The 27,814-nt window shown below is 38.9% G+C and overlaps 1 protein-coding gene and 1 long non-coding RNA gene across 2 annotated transcripts in view; one reads left to right on the top strand and one right to left on the bottom strand.

The window, feature by feature from the left end:
- SPTSSB (serine palmitoyltransferase small subunit B) overlaps nt 1–27,465 on the bottom strand; it is a 29,811-nt gene extending 2,346 nt beyond the window's left edge. The window contains exons 1-2 of the mRNA XM_055569171.1: nt 26,618–27,465; nt 15,491–15,584 (exon numbers count right to left, since the gene is read on the bottom strand). The gene's annotated coding sequence lies outside the window, so the exon portion shown is untranslated. The remainder of the gene's footprint in view (nt 1–15,490; nt 15,585–26,617) is intronic.
- The window catches only part of LOC129643940 (uncharacterized), a 74,913-nt gene continuing 58,836 nt past the window's right edge, over nt 11,738–27,814 (top strand). Inside the window, exons 1-2 of the long non-coding RNA XR_008710613.1 lie at nt 11,738–11,865; nt 11,994–12,194. This is a non-coding gene — a long non-coding RNA (uncharacterized LOC129643940). The remainder of the gene's footprint in view (nt 11,866–11,993; nt 12,195–27,814) is intronic.

The following is a 27,814-nucleotide window of genomic DNA, read 5'->3' as shown; positions in this document are numbered from 1 at the left end:
TGCCCATGTCTCTCTTCCTTGCTGATCCTGTTGTTTATCATTTTGCTACAATAAACCTTAGCTGTGAGTGTGAATATATGCTGAGTCCTATGAGTCTTTCTAGCGAGGCACTTGACATGTGGTTGGTCTTAGAACCTCGGAAACAAAGGGGAAGCCGAAAGTGTACCTTTGGGTACACCTTTGGGTGGTCATTTGGTTTGTGGGTAGAGAACTTATGAAAGCCAAAAGAATGTTTTGTTGGCCCTCGGATAGGATCACAGTTAAAACTTCCTAGAAGGAAGGCCATCAGACACTCATAGACATGGTGGATGTCCTTGTATATATAAGCTGACCTGTGCTTGTTCTGCTTATTCCTAAGAATATCATGGTGCCACATCATCTAAGTCCACCTTGATGACTTTTACTATTCAAATCACAGTTACATCTTTTGAAGATCATTCCTATGTTCTGACATGAACGTATTTCTCTTTTCTTTGATTCTCATTTGAGTAAAAGCAAGATATTTTTGCTGCATAAGACCGTGGACTCCTCAGGTTATGGGGAGATTCTCATGATCCTAAGGCCTAGCATAAACACAGTCATCAGTGAATACTTGCTGAACAAATAAGTAAATGAAAGAACAACATGTAACTAACTTAAAAAAAATAGAGATGACTCAGTCTGGACCTAAGTGGGATACAGTTTGCTATTGCTGACTTTCAATAGCTTGGCTTTGATAATAAGTAACCCTTTCTCATTGGAGAAGGCAATGGCAACCCACTCCAGTACTCTTGCCTGGAAAATCCCATGGACGGAGGAGCCTGGTGGGTTGCAGTCCATGGGGTAGCTATGAGTCGGGCACGACTGAATGACTTCACTTTCACTTTTCACTTTCCTGCACTGGGGAAGGAAATGGCAATCCACTCCAGTGTTCTTGCCTGGAGAATCCCAGGGATGGAGGAGCCTGGTGGGCTTCCGTCTGTGGGGTTGCACAGAGTCGGACACGACTGAAGCGACTTAGCAGCAGCAGCAGCAGCAGCAGCAAGCCCTTCTGATAAGGATAATTTCCACAAAACTTAAAATGGGAAAGCCTTTGTGTTACTAGGTCATGATTATTTGTAATAATGGTCAGAATAATCCAAATAAGTAGATAATAGAAACTGAAGTTGTTTTTACTTTCCTATGAAAAGAAAAGTGAGCCTCTTTTCTAGAAGCCGGAGTGGGGAACTAAGTAATTAGATATAAATGCATTGCCCTGGCAGGTGGACTTAAGTGAGGAGTTACCTCCAGTGTTCTTCATTCCTAACTCTAGTTGCAGAGAAAGAGCAAAGGTCAAAGGTCTTAGAGAAAATGAGTGACAGAAGGAGTGATAATTTTAGTGAATAATATTATCCAAGTAACCAAGACTTTCCACTGATAGACTGATAGAGAAAATTAGGAGATATGACTATTTGAGCTATTAGGCTGTTTCATTAGACAACTGTATGTTTCAAACTAAATTTGATTTTTAAGAATCTCATTCATGGATACCCATACTTGCTCCCTCTTCATTACCTAGACAGTTTAGGGTGGTGCCAGGTAAGTGACTAGGAATGTGAGAGTCCATTCATCAGATATGAATTTCCAGACTGTGCTGGGTGAAGGTGGCAGAATGATGGCTCAGGGAAGCCCAGATCTTCCCCTTAAGAAGCTTGATCCAGTTGGGAAGACAAGTAGCAATCAAACAATATATGTAAATATATAATTATCAACTACATTATGCCCTAAAGGACAGGAGCAATGTATAAAGGGGCTGTGGGAAAATTAATCCAGCCTAAGTATGTCTCTGAGGAAGAGATATTTGAGGTAAAATCCAAGAGATGACTGTGAATCTAACAGATAAGTCAGGTGGGGAGAATGGCCAAGACAGAAGAATCAACTTGTTTGTTCAAAAGTTAGAGGATGGAAGGAGTTTGATAGGAGGTTGGGTGGGGCAGTGAATGGAGCACAGAGATCTGGGGAGGGAGACTGGGAGTATGAGAAAACTGAAGAGGAGGAAATGACCAGAGTGAGGCCACACACCCTAAGCTTGAACCTATGAGTGAGGGGGCTCCAGAGGTTTTTAATACGGGAATGCTATAGTGGGTTTGAGAGGATGAGGCTTTAAGTTCATATAGACATGTTGCCTTCCGTGTATTCTAAAGCCAAGTTGAAACGCTTTTGAATTTTCAGTAAATCTCTGCCTCTGCCCTCCCATAGGAATTACTTATTCAGAATCAACCATGTACTGGAAATCTGTTTAAAATATTTTCAATTACTCTTTTTACTTTTATAAATGAGATAAATCACTCTTTTAGAAATATCATTGACTTTTTCCCCTATACATTTTAGCTTTTAAAAATGTACTAATTTAAAAAAATGTACTAATTAATTGCCTAGCTATTGGTTTCTCTTAAAAAATTAAATTTCTTGCTTGAGTAGCTCCAGTGGACACCTTAATTGTACCATTGTGAGGGAACCTGAGCCGAGGCACTAAGCTAACTTGTGCCCACATTTCTAAGTCATAGAAACCCTGAGGTGATCAGTGTTCATTGTTTTTAGCTGTTAAAGTCAAACGATCAAGGAAACAATGGCTCTAAAGCATACCAACATGCATCACACCAAAGCTGGATACCTGGTAAAGCCTTGGTTACATATTGCTAACAATTTAAAGGATTAAGATTGAATTTTTGTATTCTCACCCATTTCTACAGTGCCCTGGATCATTTCCCAGCCCTCTCTGTTGTCACCTCTGACATGCTTTTATGGTCCCATTTCATTCCAGTCTCACAAAGTAAGAGAGTCAATAAAAAGCATTGATGTCCCCTTTTCCTTTGGTTATTTTCCCCCTTATTAATGAGATGCAGTTTTAAAGATTATCTATTTACTGTTGGTCATGAAAAGGTGAGAAGAGTTGGTTATTATTGGTAAACCATCTGCTACAACCTATCGTTAGAATATACACTATATTTAGATTCTAGATTTGCTTAGATAATATGTTTTTCCTTCCTACTGAGTCTGTTTTTAAATTTCCTATGGGAAAACATGCAAGATTTAAGAAAACCACTTTAGACAATTTAAGATGAGTAATGTGGGAAGGAGAATTCATTCATTCATTAAACAACTGCACTTTGAGTACTGCTATGTGGTTTTTTCTGAGTAGTAACAGCTTCAAAAGGAATCTATTCCAAAATGGCATTGCAGACAGAAGATGCTCTTCTTGGCAGCAGCAAACTGGACCACGTAGCAAACATGCTGTGATGAGGGCCAGGAATGAGCACTAAATGAGGGGAAAGGGCATGGAAAATGCTAAGAAGCAAGCTAGGAAAACAGGCTGAATTTGGGAAATAAGATGACAAAAATGGCATGAAATTAATTATCCACAGGTAACCTGGAACTGTTTTTGTTGTTCTTTAGTTGCTAAGTTGTGTTCAACTCTTTTGTGACCCCATGATCTATAGCCTGCCAGGCTCCTCTGTTGATGGGATTTCCCAGGCAAGAATACTGGATTAGGTTGCCATTTCCTTCTCTAGGGGATCTTCTTCACCAGGAACTGAACCCGCATCTTCTGCATCTACTGCATTGGCAGGATTCTTTATCACTGAGCCACCAGGAAAGCCCAACCTAGAACTAGATAACAGCAAACATCTTAATGTCTTAATTTTCACTGTGAAGTGTGAAATTAACTTGCCCTTAAAGACCTGATGGCATATCCTAGTAACGCTAAAAAAAGACATAAAATGCTTACTCTATTTAAGCATACTATGCATCTCCTTGTTTTTAATTGTGTTTTTTAAAAGATGATTTCCTGTATACGGAAAAGAGGGAGCAAGTAGCTTGTTCTTTCTCTTCCTCCTCCTCCTTTTACTTTTTCCTCTAAACTTGATGATTTTTTAAAACCCTCTTAAATGTTTAAGGAGGTTGTGCGTTCAAAGGTGACCCTGCCTAAGCACACGGTGGTATGTGTTCAGTAGTGTGTTCAGTAGTACAGTGGCCTGGATGGGTTTGGCTCTAGCAGCTGAAGCTGTGCGTAATGCCTTCAGGTGAGTGGGGAGGACTGGGAGCCCCTTCAGGATACAAAGTCAGTGAAGTGCTAGGTAAAAAATGAGGGTGGGACAAAGGCCAGCTCTGTTGCCTGGAGGGATGGATTGTGAGGCCAGAGGAAAAGCTTTCTCTGGGCCATTGTTTGATTTTTAATGTTTCTTTCTTTTAATGGAAGTATAGTTGTCAATGTTGTGTTAGTTTGAGGTGTATAGAAGTGATTCAATTTCTATGTGTATTTATATGTGTAAGTGTGTGTAAATATATGTATATATACATGTATGCATATGTATATATGTATATGTGACTAAGCCTAAGCACTGGCTCAAGTTCTGACTCCTCCACTTGCTGGGCATGTAACCTTGGCACAGTTACTTCATTATTCTGGACCTCAAGTTCCTCATCTGTAAATGGAAATAACAATCCCTTCTGTTTAAGGTTGCTGTGATGTTTAGCAAAAATGCAAGCAAAGCATCAAGTAAAGGGATTTGTATATGGAAGAAGTACATAGATAGGAAGATGGAATCTAACCAGAGAAAGACTTTCCTCTCTCTACCTTCCTTTTTATTTACTACCATCCTGGTAATTGCACTAGGAACTGGAGATTCCACAGTGACTGAGACAATCATGGCCACTGTTCCCAAGAATGATAATTATAATTTAGCTGGATATATTCCACATATATGCATTTTAGACAATATTTACCACGTGTTAAGTAGCTAAAGTGGAATCCTAGAATGTTAGTGGCTGGATGGACTGTAGAATCCCCTGCTGCTAAGTCACTTCAGTAGTGTCCGACTCTGTGTGACCCCATAGACGGCAGCCCACCAGGCTCTCCTGCCCCTGGGATTCTCCAGGCAAGAACACTGGAGTGGGTTGCCATTTCCTTCTCCAAAGCATGAAAGTGAAAAAGTGAAAGTGAAGTCGCTCAGTCGTGTCCGACTCTCAGCGACCCCATGGACTGCAGCCCACCAGGTTCCTCCATCCATGGGATTTTCCAGGCAAGAGTGCTGGAGTGGGGTGCCATTGCCTTCTCCAGTAGAATCCCCTAGACCCAGTCATTAATTTTAAAGAAAAGTGTCAAGCCTATGAGGCTAAACATTAAATGGATATTAAATTGCTTGACGTCAAATTGGTTTGTCAAACCGAATTAAAGTGACTAGATTATTCCAGGTGGTGAATACCCTGTGTTTTGTGAACTGATGTTGGATGAAAGAAGTAGACATTCCAGTGGAGGGTTTCTGTGATCTTCAAAGATTCAAAGTTGAGCAAGGACATTGGTATCAAGTGTGTAGGTATCTGGAAGAACTTCAGCCCCACCTTCTCTCAATTTCCCCAGATTCTACTCTTGTCTTACTCAAGACTCCTGAAACCCCAGATTCTCTTCCAGTCAAATAAAGGTCTGAATGCCCACTTATTGCAGATATTACTGGGAACTGGCAAAAGCCAAGGTTACTGTTAGCAGTGTACAACTTAGCATGGATAAAAGACCCAAAGTGGAGTTTTGCCAAGTTGAGGGGAGAAAAAGCTGGGAGAAAGTTATTAGAGAATGATTAAGAGAGTCTTGGGAACCAGAGGGAGAGAGAGATTCCTGCAGGGAACCCAGGGAATGAATGGGGACACAGTGACAGTAGAAAACAGGAGGACTTGGAATTTCCCTAAGAAGTTATGTCATAACTGATTGCAGAGTTAGTGGCTATTTTTAATTTCCAAATGATTTTTTTATTTCTGAATATGATCACTGAGTGATTTTTCTCTCACTAGATTGTATACAGTGAGGAAAGGTAAGTTTTAATCTCGTCTCTTACAATGAAAGGGAGAAGTCCTGGGACTTGGGATCCACATTAGTCAGGGACAAAACTTTCTTCTGGCCTGAGCAGAGAAGAAGGTTAGAATAAATAGAGCAATAAAAAAACCCATATGCTCGCATAAACCCATGTAATACATGAGTCACAAAATGAGAACACTGTTAAAGGAAGCTTCAGGGTGGGGACAAAAGTAGAGGCTGGGCTTGCTCAGGAGGCTTTTTGGTTTTGGATCTCTCCATGGGAATGGACGTGGTAAAAAGTTAGGCAACCACAATGAAAGATGAGTACTTGATGATTTGTCAGGGCGGTGTTTACCTTGGGAACACTGCAAAAGACTTGATCCTGCAGCCCTCCTCTGCCTAAAGAAAGTACTCCAAATGATTGGATTTTCTAAGAAAGGGATTTTCCTTTCTAAACATTGGCTAAAAAATGAATCTTCCCTCCTTAGGTGGGTGTGGGACCTAACACATTTTGGTTTAAATCTCCTTCTAAAATGTCAGAATCTGGGGCTAAAGAGAAAAGTCAGAAGGATCTACAATTGATCGTGGGCTAACTCCTTTCCAACTTATTTTGGAATTCTACGTCAATCACTCAGCTTTTTCTGTGCTTCATATTTGGAACCTGAAAACCTGAGAAGTGGGAAAAGTATCCTGCCTGCTGCCGCAGAGGGAGATGCTGTATCTAAAAAGAGATTGTGTCTGTACTTGGAAGTAGCTTTCTTTAGAAAGAGCTCAATGTGACTGACTCAAGTTGAAGCCTTCCTTTAATTAACTAATTCATTTAGAGGAGCAGAGTGATTTCCTTCCAAAGACTGCAGTGTGAAAAGTGGTGATAAAAGCGAGTAAATTTACAGAGGAGGAGACTGATAAGCTCAGTCAGCTGATCAAGGCCACTATCAACAGTGATAACTCAGGCTGACAGTATGTATCCATGATATCATGGCCTGAAAATGGCACTTTTCTACTGTCTTCCTCTCCCAAACTCACAGCCTCAGTCTAATTATGAAAAAAAAAAAAAAAAAAAAAACCACACCAGGCAAATTTTCAACAGAAGAGCCTCTTACAAAATGCCTGCCCTTAAAATTCTTAGCACTTAAAACTCTCAAGGTCATCAGAAACAGGCAAAAACAGAAAAACTGTCACAGCCTAAAGCAGCCTAAGGAAACATGACAACTAAATGTAGTATTTTAGCCTAGATGGAATCCTGAAAAAAGAAAAGGATTTTAGCTAAAAACAAAGTAAATTTGAGTAATGTATTGGCTTTAATAATAGCATATCAACACTGGCTCATTAATTGTAACACATGTCATACTAATGTAAGATGCTGATAGCAGAAGCTGAGTGCAGGGCATATGGTAATTCACTGTATTATTGTCTCAATTTTTCTGTAGGTCTAAAAATGTTCTAAATATTCTAATGTTCTAACAAAAGCAAAAAAAAAAAAAAAATTAGGAAGTCCTAAAACATCCAGTTATCCTTACTCCAAACTCCAGTGAATTTTGCTTATGCTGTCTTTCCCATCTGGAAATCTCTTCCTCATAATTCTGAATGTAGCTAAATAATAGCCTTCCACAAAAGACTGACTTTCAAACATTTTCAAACACAATATAAAAGAAAAGGGCACTTTACACTGTGATCCATGGTACACACCCATACATATACCTTTAACTGAAATAAACATCTCTCAAAATAATACTCTTAAGTGAATGCTGACATTTTATTTCCTATTCTGTTCTACTCGACTCATTTCTGTTCTGCTGTCTTCTGTGTTATTGTCTTCATTCATTACAAAATACCAATTGTGAACTACCACATCAATTTTTGGGGGGCCGTGCTGCACAGCTTGTAGGATCTCAGTTACCCAACCAGGGATCCAACCTGGGACATGGCAGTGAAAGCCCAGAATCCTAACCACTGGGTCACCGGAGAACTCCCTACCACATCAATTTCTTAACCCACCAATTGCAACCTGCAGTTGGAAAAACTCTCCTTTAAGGTTTAACTCAAGATGTCTCTGCATTGTCCAGTTTGGCAAACACTAGCCACATGTGGCAATTTAAAATTTTAGTGCTCAGTAGCCGCATGTGGCTCATGGCTAGCATACTGGACAGCACAGATACAGAATATTTCCATCACTGCTAAAAATTTTCTTGGGCAGTGCTGTGGACTCTCTTCATCTCTTGTTTGGACTAATGTAATAGCCCATCTACCACTTGTCTCCTTTTCACCTTACACTTTTCCATGTGGTTGCTGGAATTAACTTTCTAAAATAACAGATTTATTTTTCTGCTTGAAACCCTTCAATAGCTCTCCATTTTCTATGAAATGAAGCATTCATCTAAGACCTCCACCTCTCTGAACTTTCCTGCTAAATGCCATTCACTCTTAAGCTTCTGTGTTCACCTGCTTTTCTTTTCTAGAAATATTTTTTCTTTTAGAGAAAATGTTATTTGTTTTCAAGATGTAGTTCCTATATTGTCTCTTCTACGAAACATTCTCATGAGACTACCTTTCCCAAGGAATGTATATTGCTTTCTTCTATGGGTTTCCATTGTAGCAATTATACTGTATTATAATTAGCCACATATTCAATACAATGTTTCCCCATTAGACTAGGAGGTCTTTGAATACTGAGAACATGCCACAGTCATCTCTCTATCCCCAGTGTCTGGAATGTGGGATACTTATATACCAGCTCATGAGCTGGTTGGCTGACTGACTGACTTACTGAATTGTAAGGTTGTGAAGCACAGGGACTGCACTTGTATTTATTTAATATTTCCGTAGCACAATGTGGGCCCATAAAAGGAACTTATGAATTCTCATTATCTGCTTTCAGGCAATGAGTTTTAGACATATTGTTTTCTAAGTACTGTCAAATTCAGTGTAATCTGTTTTTTGTAAGATGGAAGGGAGTTGGTACTAATTTTTTTTATTATGACAAATGCTTTTTAATTTTCTAGTACTGTTCAAAGCTCATGGACTCTGTGGGGGAAATAAAAACACTTCTAAAGTTGTCTTAAATCCCATTAAAAAGACTTTTTACAAGGGAGTATTCTAGGTGAGTAACAATTTAAGATTGGTAGGTAGAAAAGTGGTTCTAATGGGAATAATTACAGGATGAAAACATCTGAAGACCTGAAGTGTATTACAGCTTTTTTTCTATTCATCTATTTTTCTCTTTATTTCTCTCAATTCATTCATTACTTTGTGTCTTTGAGAAAGTTCCAAAGTCTTTCTGTGTCACAGCCTCTCTATGTGAAATGGAGATAATTGGTAATTTTCTCTGTCTGTCTCAGTGATGTAGTAAGGAATATAGGTATAGTTTGTGAGTTCTTTAGGAATATTTGTAAGAGTCATAGTAATAGATGTTTGTTGTTGTTCCTTGTGGATTGGTACAACTTTAAACTATTTGCAAGATTTTATTAAATTATAATTTAGAGTCAAAGATTCTTCATAGAATAGCCTATAATGGTCACCTCAACAATGGGGTGCTTGGGGAAAAAACCTCATTCCTATTTATGTTTGCTAGATGAATTGCCTAGTATCTTAAGAAATTATAAAAAACAACACACGTATATGGTCATCGCCGCAAAGCATTACTTGAAAGGTGTTATTATCTTCACACAATTTTTTAAATGTGTTTTGGGCAGGGCCACCACAAACCATTGTGTGGACTGTGTGTTGCATAAGTTTGTGTCATTGTTCATATCTTAGGGACCTAACCACAAACTGCTTCTTTACATGAACACAATTTGATTGACAGAGGTACAAATTTGTATTATTAAAGGAAAAAGCTCACATTGTGTCTGTGTAAGAATCAGACATAATAGTTTATTGACTTCCTCTAAGTTTGGCTCTAAGTTTTCTGTGGGTGACTCCAGTTTTTTCTGTATCCCACAGAAGGTTCTATTTTTGCTTAACATTTTTTGGAGAATTTCCTTTTCATCTTAAAATACTCTCCAGTCACCCTTTGGCAAGTCAGATACCAAGGTGAATATTGGATATCAGACCAGAAGTGATGGATTTGAAGTCCAGGTCTTCAGAGGGAGCTTTAAAAAACAAAGACAAAAAAACCTTAAAAGTTTGTGAGAAGCAAATCAAATAACTATAGGGCAATTAAGGAACTTTCTTTATACTTTCATGAATTAGATGGACAATTTATAGACTCCTCGAAGAGGAAGAAATAAACAATTGTAAGTTGAAGCATGTTTCTGCTTTTAGGCAGCTAAGTTACTCAGTTTTATAGTCTTATACTTAGAAGTGAGTTACTGAAATAGTATACTAAGAGGAAAATGTCTCGACAACAATTTAGCCCAGTTGTTGTTGGTGTGGTGTTAGTTTGAGTAATACACAACAGTAGAGTATTTTTGTGGAACCAAACTTTTGGCTTCCAATTTCCATTAAGACCAACAAAAGCAAAACAATAGAAAACACGTATTTCTAGTCCAACTATCAATTGGGGCCACTGGGCAACACAGTGTGTATTGAAATACTAATTTCAAAGCAGTCCTTGCTGTTTCACATTTTATCACAGACTCTAGAGAAATTTATGAATGAAGGACTTCTCTCTGGGAAAGGAAATTTAGAATTTCATTTTAAGAGAAAATTTCATAATCATTTAGGAAATACAACATTCAGATTAGATCAATTTCAATGTCATGTGGTTATTAAAAAGGTGATGCACATAATAAAACCAAGAAAAAAAAGCAGTACATATATTAATGCTGAATAGATGTTATGAATAGGAAGAGAAACTTGTAATAGGGGATGATATAGTTATTCCTGGGATCCTGTCATCGACTCATACAGGAACAGGGCAAGGGGTATTCCCTGATGGTCCAGTGGTTAGGATGCTGTGATTTCACCATGTCTAGATTGTTATTGGTCAGGAAACTAAGATTCTGCAAGCCATGTGAGGACAAAAAAAAAAAAAAAAAAAAAAAAAGCCTCTTAAAAAAAAAAACGGCAAAAAAAGAAACAGGGCAAGTATCCTTCTTTATTTCTGCTAACTTGGGAATGGAGAGTAGGACTTCTGGACCAACTTTTTAACTCTAATGTCACTTCTTAGGATGAACCTCTTTATTGTTTTATTAAAAAAAAGAAAGAAAAATACAGCTTCTGGGTTGTATTTTCCTTCTGCAGATATTGTTCCCAAAGGTTACCAATTTGTTTTTTGTTTTTAGAAGTAAAATGTGAATACAGCTACAACACTAACAGTTGACTTAAAGACACGAACAGTCATTTTTAAATGTTATTAAATGTACACACATGTTAAAGCACATTATTCACAATAGCCAAAAAGCAATCCAAATGTCTATTGGCAGATGAATGGATAAACAAAATGTATTAATAGCATATACCTACAATGGAATATTATTTATCTTTAGAAAGTAAAGAAATTCTGACACATGCTGTAACAAGGATGAACCTTGAGGATATTATGCCAAGTGAAATAAACTAGTCACAAAAAGACAAATGCTGTATGATTTCACTTATCTGAGATATCTGGAATGGTCAAACTCAAGCAAACAAAGTAGGATAGTGATTACCAGGGGCTGGAGAAAGGGAGAAATTGGGACTTGTTTATTGGGTATGAAATTTCAGTTTTGCAAGATACGTTAAAAATACTCAGAACAATATCTTTTAAAAGCCATTGAGAGTCTCAATTTGTATTGGGGCTCTACTAGTCTAGCAAAATTGCTTGGATGGACCATCTGTAATTGAATAAATGAATAACCCTAAAATATCTTCAAATAATCATTTTAAAGTCCCAATTGGGGTTTTCCTCTCCTTGGCTTTCAGGGTGTAAGAGGAAAATTGGAAACTGCTGAAATGCAAAGAATCTTCTGAGAGGAGGGTTGATCTATTTAGGTTGATTCTTGGCATCTGTGAAATTTTCATGGTTTAATTTCCTACAGTACTTGTGGGAATTATAAATTCTGTGATATGCTTACCTGTTTTTGACAAGATTGTGAAATAAGGGGCTTATAAGACTCCTAAACCCAGAATATTTAAAAGTAAGCGGAAAAGTGGCTAAATCATTTGACTAAAGCTATTACCTTTCTACTGTCATTATACACCCCTTTACTGGCAACTATGTGCCATGCACATCATAACAATTCTGACTTTCTCTTTTCATCCCCAGGTCTTCACCATCAAACCTATACTTTGGTAAAGAAAATACCCGCTTACTGTTTGTTTCTAAGGACTCAGTTTCCTTAGGAGCTAGAAACCTGAAGCACAAAAAATCAAGCCTTTATCTCATCCCTGCCTATTGCCATTATATTCGATTTGTCTTCAGAAATAGAAGACTTTTTTTCCCAAGGAAGATCTGAAGGCAAGGAAGGTGAGTTACTACAATACTGCTTTGTCAAAAGCATACTTGCAAAGCATTTGTTCCCAGTGTTCTGCCAATGGAAATCTGGTTGCATAAGCAGTTGGTCAACCAAGACTCTTCCAATAGTATTTTCTAATACTAATTTTCTGTTTTTTTTTTTTTTTTGGTCCTTTGGGGGCAATTTTTTGGATGACATTGAATAGATTTACTCATAAAACTTTCAATTGCTTTTATTTTTCTGTTCTTTCTCCTTCTCCTCTTTCTTTTCCTCATTCTTCTGGCTTATTCTTTACATCTTATTGCATTATCTGGAAAGCTTTTGGTGATGAGTTCAATTTTTTGGTAACTATTAACACTGAACTTGCATAGGTGTGATTTTTTTGTGAGAATAGTAAGATATGCTTACTGGTTTTTCGCTTTTTTTTCAATACCCTTTTACTGCCCTCACCTGACTTGCTTCTGTACCTCAGTTATCACTGCTTTTAAGAGAACAAATGGAGAGCTAGGCTGACTCCAAGGCTCATGGAGATAGATACAGCATTGTTGAGATGTTCTCTCTGCTAACCCCCAGCTCAGGGGAGATTTCCCTACTGGGTTGGTTAACAATGTAGGTCAGTTTCTAGGGTGGGATAGGGAGAGTTGAGAATGGAGCGGCAGGAGTAATAGAGTTACGTCAAGACATCATTGCTTTTAGACAATTAAATTAATTAGATTTTGTAATCTGATACTTAGAAATGAGTAACTTAAGTTAGATACTAAAAGAAAAAAGCATCAGTGACAATTTAGCCTAGTGGATTCCTCATTCTTCTGGGCAGAATGGTATAGACATATTATGCTGGCTTCATTCTCCTTTACCTGCTCCCAGGTGCATGGGTACCTGCATGCTTCTAGTGAAAAGCAGAAAAGGGCTGAGCTCCAAGATTTTTCTTCTAAATAAGTAACAATTGTTTGTTTCCTAAGAACATTGTTGATTCTCAAGGAGAAGGCTAATGGCAACTGGGCATATTAAGAAAAATATTTCAACCAATAGATTTGTTACCATTTTAACTATAGGCTCAAACTGGATGAGATGAAACATTCTTTGCCCTCTTTGAAAAAATATGGGCTTGTTTGTCAAGAATACCAGAGGAAATCTGCCAAGACAGAAAAATATTTGGGTTAAGACATTGTAGTAGGTTGAATGGTGACCCTGCAAAAGATACATCCACATCCAGAAACCTGTGAATATAACTTTATTTGGGAAAAGTGTCTTTGTGGAAGTAATGAAGTTATAGATGTCTGCAAAAGCTCATCTTAAATTACCCAGGCCAGTCTTAAATCCAATGACAAGTGTCCTCAGAAGACAGGCATGGAAGCGAGGGCTAGCAAAGACAGGCAGAGATTGGAATTATGTAGCCATAAGCCAATAAGCCATCAGAAGCTGAAAGAAGAAAAGTAGAATGTCCCCTAGAGTCTTTAGAGGGATTGCAGCCCTGCTGATATGTTGATTTCAGACTTCTAGCCTCCAGAATTAACAGAAGATAATTTTCTTGCTTTCAGTCACTGACACTGTGGTCCAGTGTTACAGCAGCCCTAGGAAATGAATTCAGATCTCTTCCTTAAAGGTACTAGAATCGCATCATGTGGAATTCTCTTTAGGAAACAGAAACAGCATTTATTAAGTAGCACTGTGGCAGGCACTGGCTAAATGTTTAACTTAAATGATTCCTATTTTATGATGAAGAAATTGAGGCCCAAAGTCTCACAGTGACCACGTGAGGAGCTGGGTGAGAATCCAGGTGAGAATACTGCCAAGAGGCAGGGTGGTGAGTGTTTATGAGCCCTATCTCTGGATCCTGTCTGGGTTTGGCCCTGGCTAAGTTGCTCAATCCTTCAGACTCAATTTCCTGTACTAGAAAAAAAGGACTGATAGTAGAACTTCATTCATACAATTTCTGGGAATATTAAAAGGTGTAAAGTATTTAGAATAAAACATAGAAAGAAGGCCTAAGTGAATGTTAACTGTTACGATTATTATATGCTACACTAATATGTTATTGCTGAGGCTATGAATACCAGGCAAGGAATAAATGAGAATGAGATCATTTCAAGGCAAAATGTGTGAACTTTGGAGAAGGAAATGGAAAGCTATTTCAGTATTCTTGCCTGGGAAATCCCATGGACAGAGGAGCCTGGTGAGCTAAGACCATGCGGTCACAAGAGTCAAACACGACTTAGAAACTAAACCACTACAACACAGATTTAATAAAAGTGGGTGTGTGGCCAGTGGTAGTCAAGGTTTTTTCCACTCCATTTCCTTTTCTTTCTTTCTTAAAAATAAAATAAATTGAAAGAAAATGAATGTCCCATATGAACATTGACTAGCCTTACTTTCATGAACATTTTTTATGAAAATGTTTTTATTTTATCAAATTTCTCTCTTAATTTGGTTAACTGAGAATTTATTGAAACATTTACTCCTTTCTTGTATCAGAAGTCTTCCAGGATAAGACAGTGCTCCATTTAAATAAAAAGTGAAGGATGCAGAAACAGAGCAGCTTTAACCAGCAGACCCATAAATAAGATAGTAGTTGGTGCTATGTAATCCTTACGTTGGCATTTGTACTAGAATTGGCCAGAGGTTCTTAACCAGGAGGCCAATAACTTGCTGTGTGTGCGAGGGGGGAGGATGTGGAATCTATGAACCCCTTGAAATGTTTTCAAATTTTGCATAGACATTTTTTGATATCCATTTCAAAGTGCTAGTCTCTCAGTCATATCTGAGTCTTTGTGACCCCATGGACAGTAGCCCGCCAGGCTCCTCAGTCCATGGAATTCTCCAGGCAAGAAATGCTGGAGGTGGTAGCCACTCTGTTCTCTAGGGGATCTTCCTAACCTAAGGAATCATACCTGTGTCTCCTGCATTGCAGGCAGTTTCTTTACCATCTGAGACATCAGAGAAGCCCACTTCAAAGGAGCCTGTAATGTCTATAAGTTAAGAACCACTGTTTCAAAGCCTCATTATTAAAGCTAATTGCACGTTTCTCACATGTATACCTGTGGTGGATTCATTTTGATATTTGGCAAAACTAATACAATTATGTAAAGTTTAAAAATAAAATAAAATAAAATAAAAATAAAGCTAATTGCACATTTCAGTCCTATATATCTTAAGTGCCTTTGTAAAATCAAATATATCGTAAATGTTTCATGGTTGCTTAAGTGAGAACCAGCAACTTTATCTCATTAAAGATGTCATCTTCTAAGGAAAAGGGGCAGATTTCTAAAAACAATACTCCATGATATAACCAGAAGAATCTACCTACCTAGGAGAGTCCAGGTCTGGGTTCTTGTCCTTGTTTCCCCTGGGGAATGATTCTGTGTGTATTACTTCTCCTCTCTGGGTTGCAGTTTCTTCATCTGTGAAATTAAGATTTGAATTAAATAAACTCAAAGATGACTTCAAACTTTAAAACAATTCTATTCTATATAAAAGGTCTTTAAACCTTAGAGAGATGATCTCCCACAGAATTCTAGAATGTATTATATTAATAAAAACAAGGTATCAGAAACCAGCCTTATTTTAAAATTTAGTTTTAGAGAAGGTTACAGTTTGAGGACATGCCATTGACTAGTGACTTCCCAATGTATTCTGAGGATTATAAGGTGCCACATTACTATCTATGATGGGGTTGAAGGGAGGCCCCAGGTGGGACAAGAGAGAGAATCTAAGAGCCCCCATCTCACTTATATCAGAATAGACTGCTTTTAATCTGCTTTAAACACTAGGTTTCTGGGTTTTCTATATTTTCTATAAACAAAAACACTAGATTTTGTTTATAGAAAAAAATATTTCATGATTTTAATTAGTCTCTGTTGATATCTATATGAGGGGAAAAGGAAAAATATTAGTTAATCATTGTATTTAAACATTCTTCTTTGACAAAGCACTAGAAGCAGAGACAGAAGCTCTAAGGCTTGTTTCCTGTTTTGTCATTTATTAGCTGTATCACATCAGGCAAGTCAGATAGTCTTTCTGAAGCTCTGGCCTCATGTATAAGAATGGTGGTACTAGTGGTAAAGAATCTGCCTGCCAATGCAGGAGACAGAAGAGACACGCGTTCAATCCCTGGATTGGGAAATCCCCTGGAGGAGGACCTGGCAACACCCTCCAGTGTTCTTGACTGGAAAATTCCATGGACAGAGGAGCCTGGCGGGTTACAGTCCATGGGGCTACAGAGAGTCATACATGACTGAGCACAAGCACAATAGAATGATGATAATATTTTTTTCACAGGTGAATTATAAGAATTAAATGAAATGATATTTGTGAAATTGTTTCGTAATTGGTGAAGCATTTTATAAAGATGGTGAGTAGGACTTTAGTGATGAGCTCTAGGGCTCTGCATCTTGTCCTGACCATTGTAGCATTTTTGTCCATCTGAATTATGTCAGAGAGAGTATCACTTCAGTTCTATTGCTCATTTGTGTCCGACTCTTTGTGACCCCATGGACTGCAGCACGCCAGGCCTCCCTGTCCATCACCAACTCCCGGAGTTTACTCAAACTCATGTCCATTGAGTTGGTGATACCATCCAACCACCTCACCCGCTGTCATCCCCTTCTCCTCCCACCTTCAATCTTTCCCAGCATCAGGGTCTTTTCAAATGAGTCAGTTCTTCACATCAGGTGGCCAAAGGATTGGAGTTTCAGCTTCAACATCAGTCCTTTCAATGAATATTCAGGACTGATCTCCTTTAGGACGTACTGGTTGGATCTCCTTGCAGTCCAAGGGACTCTCAAGAGTCTTCTCCAACACCACAGTTCAAAAGCATCAATTCTTTGGCACTCAGCTTTCTTTTTAGTCCAACTCTCACCTCCATACATGACTACTGGAAAACCCATAGCCTTGACCAGACAGACCTTTGCTGGCAAAGTAATGTCTCTGCTTTTTAATATGCTGTCTAGGTTGGTCATAGCTTTTCTTCCAAGGAGTAAGTGTCTTTTAATTTCATGGCTGCAATCACCATCTGCAGTGATTTTGGAGCCCAGAAAAATAAAGTCTGCCACTGTTTCTCCATCTATTTGCCATGAAGTGACGGGACTGGATGCCATGATCTTCGTTTTCTGAATGTTGAGCTTAAGCCAACTTTTTCACTCTCCTCTTTCACTTTCATCAAGAGGCTCTTTAGTTCTTTGCTTTCTGCCATAAGGGTGGTGTCATCTGCATATCTGAGGTTATTGATATTTCTCCATGTAATCTTGATTCCAGCTTGTGCTTCATCCAGCCCAGATAAAGTATAGGTGGTCAAATTTGCAGATGACCCAGAGTTATGGGATGGAGTTATAAAAGACTTAGTTGATTACAGAGTCCCAAGAATGACCAAGGGTAAAACTTTGAGAAAAATACAAAGTCTTGTTCTTCAGTTAAAAAAGTTAATTGTCCAAGGATAAGATAGGGGAAAATGTGGCCAACAATCAATTCAAATAAAAAAGACTAAGGAATTTTATCTGACTTCAAGTTCATTATGAACCAATAGTGTCGTGAAATGGTTTACAAAGAAGTGATCCAATTGTCTTAGTCTGTTTGGTTTATTATAACAAAATACCATAGACTAGGTGACTTATAAATAATAGAAATTCATTTCTCATGGTTCTGGAGACTAGGAAGTCTAAGATCAAGGTACCAGTGTGGTTGTGTTCTGGCCAAGTCGTCTTTCTATTCCCAGTTACTACCTTCTGGCTGGTCAAAGGGACAAGGGATCACTCCAGAGCCTGAAGAACACTAATGTCATCATGAAGATCCCGTTCTCACAACTAAAGCACCTCTCAAAGGACCCACCTCCTAATACCATCTCCTATGGGGGTCAGGATTTGACATATGAATTTTGAGGGGGAAACATTCAGACCATAGCACCAATATTCTTTATATTTATAGAAGTTGTGCCACAGATAAGAAAAGGGGGCCACAGCTCTTGGCTTTGGTTAGCATCCTTCTTCCATTTGATGAAAACAGTAGGAAGCTGACCATGTCCTCAGGAAGCCAGATGGAGAAAATCTGGAAGGCTTTGAACAGGAAAGGTTGCAAGAAGATTTGGGGGGAAGGAATGTATCATGGAAGTCTTAAAAGATCTAAGAGATTTTAAATGGTGTTATAAGCTATGATGGAGGGAAAGGTTTGGAATTGTTTTATTGTTTTCAGAGGTTAATCTCAGGAAAAACTAGGGAATTCCCTGGTGGTTCAGTGGTTAGGACTCAGCCCTTTCACTGTGGTGGCCTGGGTTCAATCCCTGATTGGGGAACTAAGATACCATAAGCTGTGTGACATGGCCACAGACAAAAACAAAAAACTCAAGAAAAACTTTAAACAGTAAGAATAATCTAAAGGGGAAAGGGTTAGCTGATTGAAGTAGTGAGAATTCCATTAGGGAACTGTTCACAGAATCTGGATAATACCTTCTGGGGGTTGCTAACAATCAGGAGGAAGGGTTGAAGAAGATATTATTAAGCTTTCATCAAATCTAAGGTGATATTTCCATAATAGAATTCAATATCCCACTGGAGAATGATTTGCTTCATTAATTTTTTTCCATAATAAGAGAATATGGATTTTGAAATTGGCAAACTGGAGTTTGCTGTCATGGGATATTCAGGATATTGATTAACCTCTATAAACATCAGTTAAGTGTTGGTAACACAGAGATGATTAGTTATTTCTGTGTTGTTGTAAAGATTACATAACATTGGTAAAGGATACTTAATGGAGCCTGGTTTTAATAATGGCTCAAAGATGGTAACTTTTATCAGAATATTATTTGTTCCTCTTATTTTCTACATGCATTTTATAGTTTCTCCTAAGAAAGTCCTTTTAGGTGACTCTTTTGAACTCATAAAGCACAAATGATGTAACTGGGTAAAATGGTGACTCTCATGAGTCTGGGAGAAAGAATTCACCCTGTAGGTCATGGGGAGGGGTACCATATCATCTATTTCACATTTGCATCAGGGTTTCCTAAATGGAGGAAACCTATAGAACCACTTTTTTTGTCCTGAATTATAACATGATTTTCCTGCCCATCAAGATCTGAACTAGGCCAACCTGATTGATTTTTCCTTTGTTTAAAGTTTTGCAATAAGATATTCTATTAAAAATTTAATGACCAAGCTCTCCCTTGTGGAGTAAAATATCTGCAGCCTCAAGGAATAAAAAGAGTTGGTAATTGAAGTATCAGGGTTTGTTACAAATTCTTACTCTAATTTTTTTCTATCCATAAAATGACTCTCAGCTAACTTTAATTAAAAATTACTCTTCAATGGATGAGTTAATAAAGGAGAATCAGTTTGCTTTTAGGAAAAGATAAAAAAAAAGAGAGAGAGAGATTCCCCTATGATTGGGGAAGAGGCGAAAAGAATTCTCTTTAATAGCAGTAGAGGGAAATGTTAAAATTACTAGGTTTCCACAGATAGTTACAAGTTGGCATTTCACCTTATTTAGAAGGTAATAAACACAGTATTTGAAGAAGTACTAGGATTATCCTGATTACAGATCTCACACAAAAAGGATTATTAAACTTTCAAAAGAAACAAAAAAGATTATATAGCACTCTTAGGTTTAGATAAGGCTTGACTTCAAATAAAATTTTTTCCCATTCTTCTTTCTTCTTCTGCACCAGTAAATTATTGGGCATGACATCCTATGAGGCACAAGTATGTTCTAGAACAGAGATGAACTGGCATGTTGGCTGGTGGATGTGAGAGAAGCAGAGGTATTATTGCCCCAGAAAAATTGCTTTGGACATGCCATCTTGAGCACTTTTACTTTTTTAATTTTCTTGTTCAATTTCTACTTATATTCATTTCCAAATTCTCCTTTTAATCTTTTCAGAGATCTTGAGCCCAAAATGATAACTTTAGCCCTAATGGACATCCTTTGATTTTATAATGGAGCCAAAAGGGCAGGGATGTGATATTTGGATAGCAAATGGTCACCAAGGAAACCACCATTCTGTACTGATAATGATAGTGGATATTTATTGAGCAACTTATGTGTCAGAATTTTATATGTATTATCTTAGTCCACTTAAACAACACTACACCAGAGGCACTATTTCTATATCCATTTTACAAATGAGGAAACTGAGGCATTGAGAAACTTAAATATTGACCCAAAGTCTCACAGTTAATGTTGAGAACACACTCTTAACTACTGTTCTTCCAGACTGCCTCTCTTGGCAGAGACCTCTGGTTACAACCTGGCAAATCATCCATCCATCCGTCCATCTAGTCAAATATTCAGTAAGCATGTACTAGGGGTATATAAGGAGAAGGCAATGGCACCCCACTCCAGTACTCTTACCTGGAAAATCCATGGATGGAGGAGCCTGGTAGGCTGCAGTCCATGGGGTCGCTAAGAGTCGGACACGACTGAGCGACTTCACTTTCACGTTTTACTTTCATGCATTGGAGAAGGCAATGGCAACCCACTCCAGTGTTCTTGCCTGGAGAATCCCAGGGCCGGCAGAGCCTGGTGGGCTGCCATCTATGGGGTCGCACAGAGTCGGACATGACTAAAGCGACTTGGCAGCAGCAGCAGTAGCAGCAGGGATATATAAACTGTGAATAACACTGACGTACTCTCTTCAGACCACTTTTTAGCGAGGCGGAGAGGCAGTTACACAGGCATCCCATACACTGTGGTAGGTGCTATGACAGGGAAGTGGAGGGTACTCTGGGGCATGGAAAGAGGCTCTAATCTAAACTAGAAGCGAGTGTCAGGACAAGCAGGTCAAAAAGTTCTTGTCCTCATCGTTGTGTGCTCTGACTACTCTGTGACAAAGGGCATATGAGGTAACCCGAAAGAAAGGTCTTTGAAGCAAGGCCTGTGTTGTTCCCCCAGTACCTGACATATGGTGGCTGCTCAATTAAAATATATTTACTAAATAAATGAGAATTTGAATGCTCCATAACGACTCCATTACAACGGGAGGTTTTTATTTCTAACCTGACTCTTAAACACTTCTGGTCGAAGCCTAAAATAAATGTTCCCTTTTGACTTAAAAAATAATCAAGTCCCTGATCCCTTTTAAGCCATTTTCTAAAAGTCCTATTTCAGGCGAGCTGCCACACCCATTATATTTTACTAGAACAGTGTGTTCTCAGGTATCTTTTAAGTATCAGATATCAGATATCTCAGGTATCTTTAATCCTGAGGAGAGACTGTGGGTTGGTCTGGGAAAGCAGGTTGCTTTTTCCCTTTTCTCCAGTTGATTGGTGGGGTTCCTATGTTCTGTAGTTCTGAAAGATCTATTCTCCTTTCACCTTTCCAGAGAGGCCTGGACATTTTTTTCCACTCAAACTCTCCCGTACTCGCTTCACTCTTTCAAAAGGTGTTAACTTTGGGAAAGTGGTTCTTAATCATTGACCACACAATCCTCTTGCAGACTACAAGAATCCAGGGCACAGCAAGAGAGAAAAGCCAGAAGAAACTGAAATACTAGGCTAATGATTTTCCTTAACAATAATTTTTGTTGTCATAAGGCGGTGTTTTATTTGGGTTGCAGTTCTTTAAAAAAGGCAAGAAGTTCTGTCTTCCTTGTGCTTGCTTGGAATGTTAGGGCTAATGTAATATTTTCTTTGGTGAAACAGCAGTAAATTCAAGGTAATAAAACAATGCTGACGGGAAGGGGAAATGAAGCTCCCGGGGGAAAAAATTAACTTGGAGCAGGTAATCCTCATGGCCCATCCCATACATGATCTTTATATTATCGAATTACATAACTGTACTTCCTAGCCTGATGCCACAGTTTAAAATTGTAACTTGTTCCCTTCCCTGTTTAATTTTTCTCTAGAGCCCTTATCTCCTACTCATGCACTGTATAATTCACTTAAAAATTACATATTTATATGACAGCCCCTCTGGAATGTTAAGTTCCTTAAGGGTAGGAATTTTGTCTGTTTTATTACTCATCCAGGGCCTAGAGTTGTCCTGGTACAGAGTAGATGCACCATGAATATGTTGAATAAAGAATCATTAATCCCGATCAAAGCAATATTAATAAATAATAACTACAATCAGATTTTTCCTACATGGATTTAATTTATAGACAATTGGTTGGACATTTAAACTATTTTATAGAAATCTGACAAAACATGACAATACAATCTCTATAAAACCTTCAATGGTCAAAAATTGCATGGAACCCATTTTCATCAGCATGGTATGCTCTTCTAAACATATATATGGAAGGATAAGCTTGACCTGGTGAGAATGGAAAATCCTGAGGTTCCCTGATGCAGGTGGATTTGCGTGATCCCTAAAGCTAAGGATATGCTTTGGCTCAGTGTGCTCATACTTGTTTCTGGCAACAAGTTCAGGTGTTAGTGACTACCCCTCTGAAACTCAGACTCACTAATTTTATCTTCCCATTTTTTAACAAAACATTATCTCCAATTCCATGGTTTTTAATAGAGGATCAGGTAGTTTATAGAAACTCAAAATATAGAAGTTGAGTAGAGGAGAATATTAATTATTTGGAATCTTCTATATTTGAGATTGTTAAAACCACTAGAGATGCTTCCCAGCAGTGACATGTCAGTGTGCTCTGAGTACTATCGTGGCTGCTCCAGCTCTTCCTTTCTCCTTAAGACTTCTACTTCTGAGCCATTCTAGTGTAAGTGAAACTGGGGTTGTCGAAGTGTCAGACAAGTACACTTTTGGCTGAGATTCAGGTACCCTCCTTCTCTCACCTACTGCGGCTTCTCTCAACAACTGGCCTGAGGAACTGATAAAGGACTAGACTTACTAGTTACGGGAGGAATGATTGGCCTCACTGAACTTGTATTAATCTAATGAGTGCATGAGTTAAAAAAGTTAGGGTATTGCAAACCAGTTCTCTATAGGACTGCATTAAAGACATTTGACATTTCAAAACAGAGAAAAGCTTGGGCAGGTGTGTTGCTGCTGCTGCTGCTGCTAAGTCACTTCAGTCGTGTCCGACTCTGTGTGACCCCATAGACGGCAGCCCACCAGGCTCCCCCATCCCTGGGATTCTCCAGGCAAGAACACTGGAGTGGGTTGCCATTTCCTTCTCCAAGGCTGAAAATCACATTTGTATCACGTGTATTACTCAATTATTTCATCTATTTCAATGTGGGCCCTTAGGAAAGAGCTTCATGTAAACTATTGGTCTAGTGGTACATGAAGATTCATGAACTCCAAATTCTGAACCTATGTATTCTTTTAATAGCTTGTATAATTTATTAAAAACAGCTCAGTAAAGAGATATAATTCAAACAGCATACAATTCACCCAAAGCACACAATTCAGTGGTTTTTAGTATACTCATAGTTATGCAACCATTACTAATCGGTTTTAGACCATTTTTGTTAGTCCATAAAGACACCTTGTACCCTTTAGCAGTAACTCCCCATTCCTGCTCAACTTCACCCCCGCCCCCCCACTTCAGTCATACTTAACCACACACACACAAAATCTACTTTCTGTCTATAGGTTTGCCTGCTGTGGACATATTATATAGATGGAATTATACGATATATGGTCTTTCACTTAGTATAGTCTTAGATGTTCATCCATGTTGTGGCACATATCTTTTCCTTTTCATTGCTGAATAATATTCCATTATTCCATTCCATATCACATTTTATCTATCCATTCACCAGTCAATGGATACTTGAGTTGAGGTCTCTTTTTGCGTATTATAAGTAATGCTGCAGTGAACATCAGTGCACAAGTTCTTACATGGACCTAGATTTTCAATTCTCTTGGATAATACTTAGGAGTGAAATTATATGAGTTATATGGCTGGGCTATAATGGTAAATTTCAGTTTTTTGAGGAATGCACAACCTATCTTCCACAGCAACTCACTCATTTTACGTTCCCACCAGCAATAAAACCCAGCAATGCTGGTTCTAATTTCTCCACTCTCTCTCCAACAACTGTTACTATCTTTCTTTTTGATTAGAGTCTTTTTGGTTGGTATAAAGTGGTATCATGTGTTTTTGATATTTATTTCCCTAATGGCTAATGATGGTAAGCACCTCTTCATGTGTTGATTGGCTGTTTACTCATCTTCTTTAGAGAAATACCTGAAGTCCCTTGCCCATTATAAAATGGGTTAGTTCTTTTTTAGTTGTTGAGTTTTTTCTCTTTTGCCTTAAGAATAGGGGATGGTTGGAAGAAGAGAGCCTCAGACCGTTCACTTGCTCTTGACTAAAATAGAGCTTCTACAACCCTGGTGGTGGATGAGATGCTGGTGGCCTATTTTCTTGGGACATAACATAGCCCTCAACTGTGATCTAGGTTGAAAGTGAGCCCAGTGTTCTTGGCTGCACTCCCCCTCAGAGTAGAGCACCATCATGTCCAGGTGGAGTTGGTGAAGGAAGTGGGTTGTAGCTCAGAATCCAAGCTCTTGCTGTTCTTACTGAAACTTAATAGATTGTCTTTAACAAAGTTTTCTTCATTTGTTTTATTTCCTCAGGACAGTTTCTAGAGACCAAATAGTTGTTTATGTACAATTTTCAACAGTAATTTTAAAGTTATTGTTGTTTTGCTTGAGAGGGTAGGTTCACAGAGTTCCTCATACCACCATATTGGAAGTTGAGTCCCATTTGGATAATTTTTAATGAAGAGTTTCCATCTTGTATACTTGGTAGTAAAATAGTTTATGCTGACATAAAAGCCCAGTAGATATAGAATTACAAAGGACAGTTTTTACATATTTGCAAATTTACAAACAGAGGACTAAGAAAGCTAATTGAAGTTGAGTATTGGTTGACTTTGAACTTCATATCCACTACATTTCTAGAATGCCCATGAATTTGGTTGGCAAACCATTGTTAATTTCTTGTTATCAAATAGTTGTATAGAAATCTTTGGGTAATGAGAGTGATAGTACATTTCACATATTTGCTGTTGCTCTAGTAATCTATGTGTAAAACCATCAACAGCCATTGAAACAATCATCAAAATGATGCCTGTTTTATGGACTTATGGATTCCAGGGGTGGAAGAGAGGGATTGGATGAATCAAGAGATTGGGACTGACATATACACACTACTTCTTGCCTGGGAAATCCCATGGACAGAGGAGCCTGGTGAGTTGCAGTATATGGGATAGCAAAGAATCAGACACAACTGAGCAACTAAACAACAACTTATAAAATAGATAACACAGGTAGCACAGGGAACTCTACTTAGTGCTCTGTGGTGACCTAAATGGGAAGGAAATCCAAAAAAGAGGAGTTATAGCTGATTCACTTTGCTCTACAACAGAAACTAACACAACATTGTAAAGCACTATCCTCCAATAAAAACCAATTAAAAATAACAATAAAAGATGTCTTTTAAAAAGTATAGGAATAATTCAGAAGTGAAAATTAAGTTATTAAAACCTCATTGATTTTACACACTAATCTACAAAACTCACAAGCAAAAATAATCATGCATTTCTTCACATTTATTTAATTCAAAAGAACTACCAGACCACAAAGTTATACAGGAAAACAATTGCCCCAACTTTCTTGGTGCATTTATTTGTAGTTTTTGGGCTAAAATTTAAAGTTAATAATTCTTCAAATTCTTTATTTGATCAAGGGCTGGGTTCATATGTTAATTGCCAGTCAGTTGAATGTCATTTTAGTTGACACAGATCTAGAATCTCTGCTCATATCTAAATTCTTTTCTATCCATTATGCCATATCCTCACTCCCTTGTCAAAGTTATCTATATGTACTTTTCTCCTTGGGTTTAGAAGTCTAGTTACTTATAAGTGGTCACTTAATCATCTTAAAGAAAATACATACTGCTTAATTGGAGACGGAAATGGCAACCTACTCCAGCATTCTTGCCTGGGAAATCCCATGGACAGAGGAGCCTGGTGGGCTACAGTCCAGGGGTTTGCAAAAGAGTCGGACAAGACTTGTCAACTAAAACAAACAGCAATACAGCTTAATAATCATGATAAAATGTTAAAATGTATCCCTTGTTGGAAATTCTTTACTTTGGGGGCAATTGACTTGTGTGTATTATTGCCTCAAGTAGCTTATGGGCAAAAAGTATTGTATAAAAACATGAAACAAGATAAACAAAATATTTAAGAATGAAATCAAGCAACAACCAATGACATTTCTCTGAATAGTGTTACTGCATTATACAAAGATAAAAAACAAAAGTAATTAACAAAGTAATTTTCTCTTCTTTTGGCTGGGAAAGTTTCAGTAGTAAAGTTTGGCTTCTGTTGATGGAAACATCTTAGTTTCTAACATAGTTAAAGGCAAATGGAAAAACCCATTCAATTTTTAAAAATTTTAGTGCAGTTAAATAATAAGCTGGTACATTGCTTTATGCATCGGTATTATTTTTTCTTCTAAAGACAGGAATTCTATCCTTTAAAAGCTACGTTACCGTTCAAGCATGTATTTGGAAGATGCTTACCTCCCGGTTGGGTTGGATATATCTCCTGCGGCTTAGGTGAGCACCAGTGCTTTGGCTCCTCCCCAACTGCTGCGAGCTTCCTACTGCGCTGGGCACCTCAAAGCTCCGGGACTTAGGTGTTCGGCCCCGCCCTCTGCACTATTGCTAAAACTCCAATTCTGTCAGCCTGATTCCGGCGATTAATTATTGACGAAAGGAAAACACTCCCAGGCAAACTTGTGTCCAACCGGTCACTGCTCCCAACGACTCCTTTCAGAAGGGAATGCCGGCTGCACCACTCCCCTCCCCCCGTGCTCTATGGTCCCAACTTCCCACACGCTGCCACACTCGGTCCTGGGCGATCAGGCTCGTCCTCGGAGGAATGCAGCCCAGCGACTTCTACATTTTTAAATTTGGTTTCCTGCAGCACGTTAGCACTTCTCCAGGGACCAGCCTCTCAGAAGGAGGCGCTTTCCGGAGGCTGGGGAAGCCGGGGCTCTGAGAGCAACGGAGGAGGCTCAGGCGTCGCTGTCACCTCCGGCTGCCGCAGTAAAACCCCGAGTCGCGGCGGGGATGGGGAGGAGGGGATGGGGAGGCGCCCTTTCCCTCGTTCGGGTGGCAGCGCCAACACTACCAGAGGGGCACGTACTTCGATGGTAGTGGTGGGAGCGGGCAAATAAATAGAAGGCGAAGGTGGGAGCTTTGGAGCTTTAGCCTAGGGAAAAGCCTACGCCCAGCATCTGTCGATCTCAGACTTCGGCAAGGGGGCAAAGCCGGGCGGATGCTGAGTACTGCGGTCTGAAACTCAGCAGCAGGCTGCGAAGTGGACCCAGGGCTCCGGGTCGGGGCGGCAGTCGGCCCAGCAGGCATCCCACTGCATTAGTCTGTCAGAAACGGAAGAAAGCAAACCCTTTTAGCTTTGGCAGTGAATTTTGGTGCTTCTGAACGTGCAAAATGCCTCCCACCCCTCACTCCATCCATCCTGCACCTCCCCTCCTCCCCGTAGCTGGGAGGTTAATGGTTGAAAGGCTGGATGCCATCGGGGAAACGGAAGGACCGTGCCCAGGGAAGAGAATTAATTTGGGCCCGGACTGCGGCAGGAAGGCAATTTCGAGAGAGAGGGCTTGGAGGAGGCCCGGTGCCTACACACACCGCACAGGCTGCCGCGGCTCCGAAACCACCGAACCCAGCGCTCTTGCTCTCGGCGCTCAATTATCT

The sequence above is a fragment of the Bubalus kerabau genome, chromosome 2 (assembly GCF_029407905.1).
Source record: "Bubalus kerabau isolate K-KA32 ecotype Philippines breed swamp buffalo chromosome 2, PCC_UOA_SB_1v2, whole genome shotgun sequence".
In the NCBI taxonomy this organism is placed as follows: domain Eukaryota; kingdom Metazoa; phylum Chordata; class Mammalia; order Artiodactyla; family Bovidae; genus Bubalus; species Bubalus kerabau.
Note: the sequence above shows the minus strand (reverse complement) of the source record. Positions and strands in the feature narration are given on the sequence as shown.